Here is a 13,054-nt window from a genome sequence, read left to right on the forward strand (position 1 = left end):
TTTAATTACATCAGTTTAAATTTTATTTATTATATTGCTTAAATAATAAATTAGCTTTTAACAACGATTTTGAAAATGTTACATTGCTTTAAAAAAAATGCAGCTTTAAGAAAATATAATGGCAACCAAAAACGTTTTGCATGCATACACCGTTATGTATTGAAATAAAGTTTGCAAAAATTAATTACAATGGACTTCAAATTAAAATTTAGTAACTAGTTGTATAGCTCTTATGTCAAAAGATGTCTGTCAATCATTTGGGCAGAGATTAGACTAATTCTAATGTTTCTTCAAAAGAAGTAAAGGGTGTCCCAAAATTAACGCAAGATTTGAATTGCCACCATTCGTGCAGTAAAGTGTTGGCAAACCTATTAAAAAATCATGTGACAGTTAATAGCTTAGGTTTGTAAAAATGGAGCGTTACAAGATAGAACAACGTGTTAACGCAAGATTTAAATTTCATAAACAGTTTTTTTTCTTTAAATTATTATATTTTTATTGAATTTTGAAGTAACACGAGATAAGGTTATGTATGGAATAACACAAGGGGCAAATGGCTTCCACGGCTTTGCTGGCACATATGCACTTTTTTGTCGAAATTTTCCATGACCATTTAGCATAAAGGTGTCTGAATTTCGTTGATGCAGCGTTGAATTTTCTCCTTGAATTCTTATGGGATTGTTGGCATAGACCTTTGACTTCAAATAAACCCATAAAAACAAATCGAATGATGTTAAATAACACGATTTAGGGGACCAATTCTCAAATTTTCGAACTGTGCTCGCTAGACTTTTATTATTTTTGAAATATTTTTCAACAATGAAAACACGTTGCTCTATTGTGTAACGCTTTATTTTTACTAACCCTAAACTCTCAGCTGCAAATGGGGCCGCGGTGGCCTGGTGGTAAGGTCTCGGCTTCGGAACCGGAGTGTTTCAGGTTCGTGACCCGATTCCACCGAAGAACCGTCGTGTAAGGGGGTCTGTTGCACGTTAAATCCGTCATGACCAAATGTCCTCCCCCTGGTGGTGTGTGGTGTGGAGAGGGGGTGCCAGCTCAGGTGTCGTCCTCGTCATCTGACCGTGGTTCAAAATGACGAGATCCGTCTCGAAATAGCCCTAGTGTTGCTTCAAACGGGACGTTAATATAACCAAACCAAACCTCAGCTGCAAATGGTTTTTTTAATTGGGTTGTCAACACTTCACTGCACGAATGATAGCAAATTCACATTTTGTGGTACATTTTAGGTCACTATCTATTATTCCACTCAGTAATAATCACTTTTTTCAATTGAAGGTTATGTCATGTTGGCGAATATTGGGTTCCAATGAGTACCGTAAATCATCGGATTTAAACCCGGTAGGTTTTAAGTTCGGCCTTTGTGGAGCAAAATGCAACTGATTTTGAATATTATATAGCACCCAGAACTTCATATTGTCAGAATAGGGTTTAAGATCAATGATCTATATAAACCAGAAGTCATATCCAAGAGATCAAATGCTGTGGACAACAAAAAGTTTTATACACCTCATATTATTTAACGCTAAATTTATAAAAGTTAAGCGATTTAAGCCACTGGCTGCCATATGCTCAAAACGCATTATTTATCCTCTATCGTATTTAGCTCTAAATACAAAAATCTGCTGGTCAAAAATCATATATTATTTTCTTGTTTTTAATTATCATGTATAGAGACATGCAGATATATTGTCAAAATTTTATTTTTCGAACTCGGGAAGTCTGAAACCAATTCATAAAAATACAAAATTCGACTGTTTTGACTATGAGAATGCATTCTCTTTGAATACCTCATGTACTAAAAAATAAAAAAATAAAAAAAAATCTGGAATAAGTTTTCTGCTGTTAGAGTGATACGACTGTCCATTAAAATTGTCCCCAAACTCATAAAAGACAACATTTGTCTCTATTAATTGGGGGTTTCAGAATAAAACTGCTTTGAAGCGAAATGTTAGCAATTATTTAAGTGAAAAGGTGGCATCAAAATAATGTCTGTGTTTCAGCAATATCTTCCCATATATTTGAAATGTATGTAATTATTTTTTGATCCACTATATTTCTCTAAGCTACAATTTGGTGTCTTTGTCGAAACACTTAAGAATTAATAGTTTCCAATCAATAATGATAATGATGATGTCGTGTCCGCTTTACCACAGAAAGGGGGTGCAGTAGTTTCTGAGGGTGAAGACCCCTAAGAACCCGAGGGCAGAAGTCTGACTTCTAGCTCATACGAAGATGAAACTCACACATTCGCTTGCACAACTCCTTTTTATAGGGAGGGGGGTGTATAGTGCACACATTCACACACCTCACAGATAGAACACAGATGAAGAACAACCATGCCCAAACCAGGATTCGAACCCGGGACGCCAAGGTCACGGGGAAGATGATCAATTATGATATTTGCTAAAATAGATAACCTAGCCATTGAATGAATTTATCCCAGATTCAGACGTTAGTTGACTCAAGCAGTTGCATCTTTCTTGGTATAATGATGTCAGATAAACTGATTTGTATAACTGATATATGAATTAACTATTACATAGGAATGCCAGACTGGTAATTTCTTATGAACATATTCTTTTAATGCATAAAATATAAATTTCTACATGGGTTTTCACTTATTCTCCCCTTTCAGTGTTTCGTGAAATCTCTATCTATATCAGTATCAACTCTATTTTACTTTTATGTGTAGCGACCGCTACTATAATTAAGTTTTGAATCCTCTGTCTTGAACCCTAGCAATCACAGATCCCATTTGTGATGCTTCCACACAGTTTTATTCTCACACGAAATAGGTATCTTCTGTAATCAAGTCAAATATATTCATGTTGTATATATACTGGATCAATCTTATGTTGTGCAGATCACTGCAGAGTGCCATAGTTTGCTATAGATTACTGCATTTTCGTCACGTGCTGTTTCATGTTGAATATAAATTGGATCAACATTATATTGTGCAGATCACTGCAGAATGCCGTAGTTTGCTACAGATTAATGCATACTGTTGTTTTTTCCCGTCCCGTAATGATTCATGTTGAATATATACTGGATCAATCTTATGTTGTGCAGATCACTGCAGAGTGCCATAGTTTGCTGTAGATTACTGCATTTTCGTCACGTGCTGTTTCATGTTGAATATAAATTGGATTAACATTATTTTGTGCAGATCATTGCAGAATGCCGTAGTTTGTTACATATTAATGCATACTGTTGTTTTTTCCCGTCTCGTAATGATTCATGTTGAATATATGCTGGATTTATTTTATGTTGTGCAAATAAATGTGGAGTGCCGTAGTTTACTACAGATTTTTTTCCGTCATGTAATGATTCGCATTGTGTATATACACAGGATAAATCTTATATTTTACTATAGAGTCCTGCAATTTGCTACAGATTACTGTATGCTACTCTTTTTTTCCCGTTACATAATGATCCATGTTGTACATATACTGAATAAAGTTTATGGTTTGCAGATCATTGCAAAGTGCTATAGTTTGAAACAAATTACTGCAAACTGCTATTTTATTTCATTAAGCAGTGATGTTATCTTTTAATTTCAGAATTAAATACATAGTTTATATTTTAGTATATTGTATCTACCTTCATCACTTTCAGTCAATATCCGAATTCATTCATTAAAGTAAATTATATAGAGCGTTGATTATGACTACAGATCAAAAGATTCCTCTAAAAATGATTTGTCTCAGTCTGTTTGTAATGTAGTTTTTGCAAACATTTAATTTATTACCACAACATATCTTTATTAAATTAACAGAACATAGGTTTTCTAAAATTTGTTTCAACGATTGTTTATTATTTTTTCAAGCTTAAGTCAGTAATAAAGAATACTTGAAATCATTACTTTACACAAATTAGCTTGAAATCAAAATTCATTATGTAGAATATGCATCGTATTTATTCCTATTCGTGCCAACTCCTATCCAGTAAGACACTCATCCAAACATGTTTCGTTTATTTAAACAACGTCTGCGATTGAGGAAATAGGAACAGCTTTCATCACTTATAGCAACATTTATTGTGATGGGTATACTTCTGAAATGTCGGGGGTGTAGCTCAGTGGTAGAGCGTTCGCTTTGCATGTGAAAGGCCCGGGGTTCGATCCCCCGCACCTCCAGTTTTTTTCTTACATCTGAGAAAGAGACTTTTCTTTTTTCATCGAAAAGAGATATTAATATTATACAGTGAGCCCCAAATTTGAGTATACTCCTGAATGTATAATATATATTTTTCCTTAACAGATTAAATTTTGGTTTAAGGATATTATGTACGGGAGACCGGGGCTGGCTGACATTGAATCGATTTTGATTGTGAATTTTCCTTATTTTTTTGGTAATGGTTAAATAGCTGAAATCTATTTCAACACATTCTTACATCCTTTATCTACTATAAAATGGAATTAATAATAATTGGTTAAAAGTTAGAGAGCAATATCGAGTTGAATGAGCTAACGCCATCTGTGTCAACCTGTCCCGGGTGGGGATACGTTAGCACTATACGCGGGGCAGGTTGGCACTGTATATATTTGTACTTTTCTTAATTATGCTATAAGTACATATTTAAAAAGAAAATTTAAAGAAAATATTTTAATTAGAAACTCCTATTGAATTACAGTTTAAATAATTGAATTTAAATAAAAATCGCACCTTTTTTAGAATTTGGAAACATTTAATCAATATACAACAAAATGAAATCGACTTCAAATAACAAAAATGACTTTTGTCTTTTTGTTGCCCCTATGTCCAAAGACAATGGCAGAACCATTTTTAAATCAGCCCTTGCAAGAATTGCTATTTCATCCTTATACAGAGAAAAATAAATACTTTAAAACTTTTTTTGGGGAAACTCATCTTCTATTCTTGGAGGCTCTTTTGGTTCAAAATTCAGCAATAAAACATTTTTATATTTTTTTTTATCTTCAACAATTTACGAGGTCCGCCCAAAATAGCCCTAGTGTTGCTTTATAACGGGACTTTAATATAACTAATTTAAACCAAGCTGTAATTTGGTGTCTTTGTCGAAACAATTAAGAATTAATAGTTTCGAATTAATAATGATATTTGCTAAAATAGGTAACCTAGCCATTGAATGAATTTATCCCAGATTCAGACGTTAGTTGACTCAAGCAGTTGCATCTTTCTTGGTATAATGATGTCAGATATACTGATTTGTATAACTGATATATGAATTAACTATTACATATGAATGCCAGACTCACATAAAATGACATAGACTTTTACTTGTGGTAATTTCTTATGAAAATATTCTTTTAATACATAAAATCTAAATTTCTACATGAGTTTTCACTTAATTCTCTCCTTTCAGTGTTTCGTGAAATATTGGGCAGTATCAAATCTATTTTACTTTTATTTGTAGCGACCGCTACTACAATTACGTTTTGAATCCACTGGCTTGAACCCTAGCGATCACAGATCACATTTGTGATGCTTCCACATAGTTATTCCCACACTCAGTAGTTATCTTCTCTAATCCAGCCAAATATAATCATGTTGAATATATACTGGATCAATCTTATGTTGTACAGATCACTGCAGAGTGCCATAGTTTGTTATAGATTACTGATAGGGATTGCAATACCGATATACCGGGATACCGAATACTGGTATTTTGAGCCAATTGTACAATTTTGGAATACCGGTATTCACAAGTTTAAATACCGGTTTTTCGGTATTTACTAGAAATTTTTTAAATTGTCTCCACTATATGTTCAGGGATCGCCAACATAGCAAAATAGTGTACGTTTTTGTTTTTATGTCTCCCTAAAGGGCGAAATTAATTAGCTAATTAATGGCTTAATTAATTGCCTAAATCTAAATTAGCGAAACATGGATTATCCCTAAAAGAAGATATTGTATCCATAACGACTAATGAAGCAACAGTTATGAGAAAAGTTGGAAAGTGGATTGGCGCAAATCAGAAGTTGTGCTATGCTCATGGAATTCATTTAGGAGTAATAGATGTATTATACCAAAAAAATAAAGAACAGAAGAATCCAAATACTGTGGATATAGAAACTTCGGATTCTGACATTGAAGAGAGTAAGAGTGACAGTGATATTGACAATGAAGATAATGACAATGTAATTGTCGAAGAAGATATTGCTTATGAGGTTGAAATATTAACCCATCAAGAATTGCTTCCTATAATTTATAAAGTTCGAAAAATTGTTAAGATATTTAAACGTTCCCCTACAAAAAATGCCATATTACAAAAATATATTCTTTCTGAAAATAAAACAGAATATATATTAATAATAGATTCTAAGACACGTTGGAACAGTTACTCCTAACGATGGAACAATTTTGGAAATTTAGAAATCCAATCCAAAAAGCAATGATCAACTTAAACCTGCAAATTAATTTTTCAGATAATGAATTCGACTTAATATCCAGAACTATATCAGCTTTACTTCCAATAAAACTGACTATTGAGGTATTATGTCGGAGAGATTCTAATTTATTAACAGCTAATGCAACAATAAATTTCATATTGCAGTCATGAAAGAACAGCACACATCACTATCTGAAGAATTATATATTACGTTGAAAAATCACACAGGAAAAAGACATACCGAAATAAAAAATGTCTTATGGTATTTACATAATTATAATGATTTTAAAAATGAAAATGATTAAGAAGAAAAGAAAAGAATCAATTCAAATCTGATCAAGTTTATAGTAAATTTTCTTAAAATTTTTTACCCACAAACCTATCTACATTCAGAAGAATTCGGTTCAGTTATCGAAGATTATGATGACACTAATGTCGATAGTGAAAAGGAATTGTCTCTTGAACAAAAATTAGAATTAGCGATAAATAAAAGAAATTCAACGAACCAGAATGCAATACAGAAATCGGCTATATCCAAAACCATCCGACGAGAAATCGATTTATTTGAATACGAGGGATTTAGAGGTAAATACTTGGAAAACGTATATCCCGCATTGCTAACAGTATCATCAACTAGCATAGATGCCGAAAGAGCGTTTTCGACAGCTGGTCATTTTTGCACAAAATTACTTTTCAGGTTTAATGACAGTACAATGGATGCATTATGTTTTTTAAGATCACATTTTAAAAATTTGTAATAGTACCACACACTGAATAGTGATATTTACACTTTTTTTGTGATTTAAATAAATAAGTTGTTCATTTACTTTTTTGTGATTTATATACTATTATATACTATCTTTATATACTATTATAATTTATAAGTTACAAATTATTTTTTGTGATATTTACACTCTCTAATAAAACTGGCAAATAAAACAAAGAAACATATGTGTTTTCTTTCTTTTTGTAAAATTTCTAATACCGGTATTAAGATCTAAAAAATACCGAATACCGGTATTGCAATCCCTAATTACTGTATTTTCGCCACTTGCTGTTTCATCTGGAATATAAATTGGATTAATCTTATATTGCGTAGATCATTGCAGAATGCCGTAGTTTGCTACAGATTAATGCATACTGTTGTTTTTTCCCGTCCCGTAATGATTCATGTTGAATATATGCTGGATTTATTTTATGTTGTGCAGATCAATGCGGAGTGCTGTAGTTTGCTACAGATTAATTACTGCATACTGCTGTTTTTTTCCCGTCATGTAATGATTCACATTGCGTATATACACAGAAAAATCTTTTATTATACTGCAGAGTCCTACAGTTTGCACAGACTACTGCACGCTACTCTTTTTTTTTTCCTGTTACATAATTATCTATGTTGTATATATACTAAACCAAGTTTATGGTGTGCAGATCACTACAAAGTGCTACAGTTTGCAACAAATTACTACATACTGCTGTTTTATTTCGCTACGCAGTGATGTTACCTTTTAATTTCTGAATTAAATAAATAGTTTATATTTTAGTATATTGAATCTACCTTCATCACTTTCAGTTAATATCCGAATTCATTCATTAAAGTAAATTATATAGAGCTTTGATAATGATTACAGATCAAAAGATTCCTCTAAAAATGATTTGTCTCAGTCTGTTTGTAATGTAGTTTTTGCAAACATTTAATTTATTACCACAACACATCTTTATTAAATTAACAGAACATAGGTTTTCTAAAATTTGTTTCAACGATTGTTTATTATTTTTTCAAGCTTAAGTGAGTAATAAAGAAGAGTTGAAATCATTACTTTACACAAATGAGCTTGAAATCAAAATTCATTATGTAGAATATGCATCGTATTTATTCCTATTCGTGCCAACTCCTATCGAGTAAGACACTCATCCAAACATGTTTCGTTTATTTAAACAACGTCTGCGATTGAGGAAATCGCAACAGCTTTCATCACTTACAGAAACATTTATTGCGATGGATATACTTCTGAAATGTCGGGGGTGTAGCTCAGTGGTAGAGCGTTCGCTTTGCATGTGAAAGGCCCGGGGTTCGATCCCCCGCACCTCCAACCTTTTTCTTACATCTGAGAAAGAGACTTTTCTTTTCCTATATAGAGATATTAATATTATACAGTGAGTCCAAAATTTGAGTATACTCCTGAATGTATAATATATATTTTTCCTTAACAGATTAAATTTTGGTTTAAGAATATTATGTACGGGAGACCGGGGCTGGATGACATTGAATCGATTTTGATTGCGAATTTTCCTTATTTTTTTTGGTAATGGTGAAATAGCTGAAATCTATTTCAACTCATTCTTACATCCTTTATCTACTATAAAATGGAATTAATAATAATTTGGTTAAAAGTTAGAGAGCAATATCGAGTTGAATGAGCTAACGCCATCTGTGTCAACCTGTCCCGAGTGGAGATATGTTAGCATTATACGCGTTGCAGGTTGGCACTATATATTTGTACTTTTCTTAATTATGCTATAGGTACATATTTAAAAAGAAAATTTTAAGAAAATATTTTAATTAGTAACTTTTATTGAACTTAAGTTTAAATAATTGAATTGAACTAAAAATCGCACTTTTTTTAAGAATTTGGAAACATTTAATCAAGATACAACAAAATGAAATCGACTTCAAATCGCAATAATGATTTTTGTTTCTTTGTTGCCCCAATGTCCAAAGACAATGGGAGAACCATTTTTAAATCAGCCCTTGAAAGAATTGCTATTTCATCCTTATAGGGAAAAATAAATAATTTAGAACTTTTTTTGAGGAAGCTCACCTTCTATTCTTGGAGGCTCTTTTGGTTCAAAATTCAGCCATAAAATATTTTGATATTTTTTTAATCTTCAATCAACAGTTTCGCTAATACAAAATCATTAACCTCTAGATCTTTTTCTACATTCAAATAATCCAACTCCTCAATCAAATTAAAATCGTCTCCATGATATGGATACACCCATTCTTCTGTAATTTCATTTTCTTTTTCTGCATTTCATCTTTTACCACTGTCCTATCTTTTATCTTGCATTCTTCATTGTTTTATTGTGTACGACTTTTGTCTTGGTCTTCACAATTGTTTTAAATTTTTTTTTTTATCTTAATGGCTTGTTTTTTGCCTGGAAGTTCATCTTTTACGGGGGTGTCTGACAAAATAGCAGCTTACTTCTCCCTTCGTAGTTTTTTCCTTCCTTGTCTTATGCCAACTTCTGATAATGGCCATAGTTTACCAACGATGGAACAGTGCGTGGGACCGAACCTTCAGATCTAGGGATTACAACACCTGCAGCAGATGATTGTCATTTCTTTCATACTCTGCTGCGGAAGTTTCGTCGGGATCTGTAGGCATCAGGTTAGAACAAATAAAATCAAGAAATGAAGAATCAATGAGATACATTAGATGTGGCTTAAGAATGGTTCGTTATGTAACTTGGAAGAAATTCCAAATCGGGAAATATGCCTTGGTTCAGTGGACTTATTCCAGCAACTGCAACTGATCCATATGCCTTATGTTTGCAAGTCCGAAACTGTATTTGTCGTAACACTGCTTTAAAAAAATGCAGCGACATGTGTTTTATTAAATGAACGAGCCCAACTGAGATTCGTTGCTTCAGACTTTCTAATGGATAATGAAGAGTTCCTTTTTAAAAATAAGCTGAACCAGTCCTCATTTACTTATTGAGTTAAAAATATAGCATTTTTAAAACCACCAATTTTTTATTATTAAAAAAGTATCATTCCAGATATTTAAATGATTTTGTGACTACCTGTTTCCAAATTGCTTCGCATTTACTTAGTAACAAATGGCTACTGTTTCTGTCAAAACTACTTCCGAGGATGAAGGTCACATTTTGTTTTCATTCAAAAGAATTCCAAATTTTATTTATAGGAATGGAAATTTGCTAATAAATCGTGACATTGGATGCATTTATTAGTTTTCACACCTGCCGGTTTTGTTTTTCTAGGAAATTCATCAATTTGTCAGTAAGTCACTTTTCATCACCTGTTTGACTTCTCTGAAAGCAACATACAATGCATCTTATAACTATCGATATCAATTTGATGTGACAGGGGTGTAGCTCAGTGGTAGAGCGTTCGCTTTGCATGTGAAAGGCCCGGGGTTCGATCCCCTGCACCTCCAAGTTTTTTCGATTTTTTTCTTTTTATTTGCAAGAAAATGGAAGGCAGACGACCTCTAATTGAGTTACTTGACATAGTGGAAATATTTCCTGATTCGAAATTGCACTTTCCTTTTCAAATGTCGATTTCAACTCATACGTCGAGTCGGTTTTGACTGTTATTTTCATATTGACGGTTTTGCCTTTAAATTTGATAATGAAGGTTAAATTACCTACAGATTCTGCGACGTGGAGTTTATGAGAGGAATGCTAAATTAGATGTTCCTCTAAAATCAAGTTTAAAGAAATGTGATCTGTTCCTAAATAGTTCTCTGTTTGCTTCTGAACAAAGTACTATTTCTTTTTCTCTTATATTTCCTTAGTAAGTTGGAGTATTTTAACTGTAGGAACTCAGAAGCTTCTGCAATTTTGACTACAGACTTGGAATATATTTGGAGGCTGAATTTTGAATCTAGAAATGTAATTAATTTTTAAAAATTACAATAATCCCATAAACGTTATGAAGGTATTCCGAGCATAGAAAAGGCGTTTTATGTTTAGATTTAAGCGAAATTCGTCATGCTTTTTCTAAATACTCTATTAAAACTGTCAGACGATACCATAGATTAATACGTTTGACTTAATGAACTAATTGAAGCTAAATTAAAAGACCATGACCCGGAAACGTTAAATACTAAAAAATGATTCTATTTATTAACTATACATAATGTAAAGATGTTACGGTCAAAAACTGTGCATTGTATGATGTTATCTGAATTCTGTCCCGGATGCTGTATATCTTGTTACTAATCTTTATTTTAAAAGAGTAGTAAAACTTTTATGAATAAATTATTTATTGTACGTAGATATTAAAAAAAACAGGAAAAATTTTTCTTTGAAAAAAAATAATAACTCATTGGTTTTACCTCTGAATGATTTCAGATTCCCCATCAAATATTCTAGACAGATTTTTATTGTTTAACTTTCTAAAAATGAAATGCCTTTGCTCGGATACCTATAGAAGCCGTTTGATATTAATGATTTCTTCCCTTACCATATTCTGATTTGTATGAAAATATGAACAGTGACATACAAAAAGCAACACATCTTAATAAAAAAAAAAGAAAGGACCAAACAAATCATGCGATATCTGTCTAAGTGCACATAAGATTATAATCAAACACTTATGCAAAAATATCGAGGCATTGCTTCTAATTTCGCCTAAGCACATATACATTCTAAAAAATATTGACCTTTTTGAAATTTCACGAAGCCTGTTTTGGACTTACCGAATTATCTAGAATAGTGGAGATATATAGAAGATGACATATCAATGAAAACTTTTTTCCATACGCTTAGGATAATAGATGTAGGGGGAAATGAAGAGGAAGGTTTTAGATTGATCACATAGTGGATGGGTTTCAACCGCCTTGAAGATTGTGCCAGGTTGGTAATTTGCCCAGAGATATGGATGAATTATGATGAAGACAAAGCAGTTGGCCAAAACAAATCTTGTCGATACTGCTTCTTCAGTGATAGTGGGGTGGTCGGCTGCACACAAGAAGAAGAAGTTCTCGATGTCCGATTTATCATATATGTTACGGCCAAAGCCCGAAATTGGCCAATTCGCGTTTTGGCCAATGTTGCTGTAAACTTAGCGGCCAATGTCCGATCTTTCCTTGATTTCGGGCTTTGGCCGGCAATTCGCGAAGTGGCTTGGAACGATAGGCCAAAGTAGGAAGAAAGAAATCTAGAGCAGATTGTTGTACACACTGTAAAAAATGAAATATTTAAAACTAAGTTTGTAATATATAAAAATATGATCTCGTGTTATTCTGCTCTCATAATTAAGAGATAATAGAAATTATTCAGTGAACGCATATGCTTTAACAATGTGATAACGTGAAGAAGATTAGATTTGCGCCCTTCAAAATGGCGAATTATATCTTGAGCAAATGCGTTGCGTATCGTGTATGAATACAAAGGCAAATTGAATACTCAAATTGTCAACTACCTTTAATAGTAATCCTTAGTTTTTTTTCTGTTCCATAAACCTAATGTTAAATATCCTAGATCACATTGTTTCCCGAAATACCGCTTCAAAAAATATGAAATTCTTTGCAAAGGCATATAGAAAATATAAGGGCTAATAAAAACAAACATGAAGGAAAATAGTTTTTATATTATTTAAAGACATTTCTTTGTTGGCGCCATCTGTCGAATTTCGCCTACAACATGTCCTTATTTATATTTTATACATAAATGTCATTCTATTTATTTTAATTTACTCTTAATATTGTTTTTTTCCCTTGTAAAAAGTTTGTATTTCATGAATTTAATATTTCGGAACAGAATGTAATCTGGAAAATTTAGCATTAGGTCTATGAGGCAGAAAAAGACTGACGATCACCCTTAAAACATTTCTTGGAAAACACTGCACTTGAACGAGCTACCCTAGTTGGCAGCGCATTGGGTGCAGATCGAACGGTCTGTTTTACTCTGGGTCCAA

At 32.6% G+C, this 13,054-nt stretch overlaps 3 non-coding genes across 3 annotated transcripts; all 3 read left to right on the forward strand.

The window, feature by feature from the left end:
* The first annotated feature begins 4,084 nt into the window (after window positions 1-4,084).
* Window positions 4,085-4,156, forward strand: Trnaa-ugc (transfer RNA alanine (anticodon UGC)). Its single transcript has one exon. It is a non-coding gene; the product is annotated as a tRNA-Ala (tRNA).
* A 4,252-nt stretch (window positions 4,157-8,408) lies between these two features.
* On the forward strand, window positions 8,409-8,480 carry Trnaa-ugc (transfer RNA alanine (anticodon UGC)). Its single transcript has one exon. It is a non-coding gene; the product is annotated as a tRNA-Ala (tRNA).
* Window positions 8,481-10,496: 2,016 nt separating this feature from the next.
* Trnaa-ugc (transfer RNA alanine (anticodon UGC)) lies at window positions 10,497-10,568 on the forward strand. The gene has a single exon. It is a non-coding gene; the product is annotated as a tRNA-Ala (tRNA).
* Window positions 10,569-13,054: the final 2,486 nt, after the last annotated feature.

The sequence above is a fragment of the Argiope bruennichi genome, chromosome 5 (assembly GCF_947563725.1).
Source record: "Argiope bruennichi chromosome 5, qqArgBrue1.1, whole genome shotgun sequence".
Lineage (NCBI taxonomy): Eukaryota > Metazoa > Arthropoda > Arachnida > Araneae > Araneidae > Argiope > Argiope bruennichi.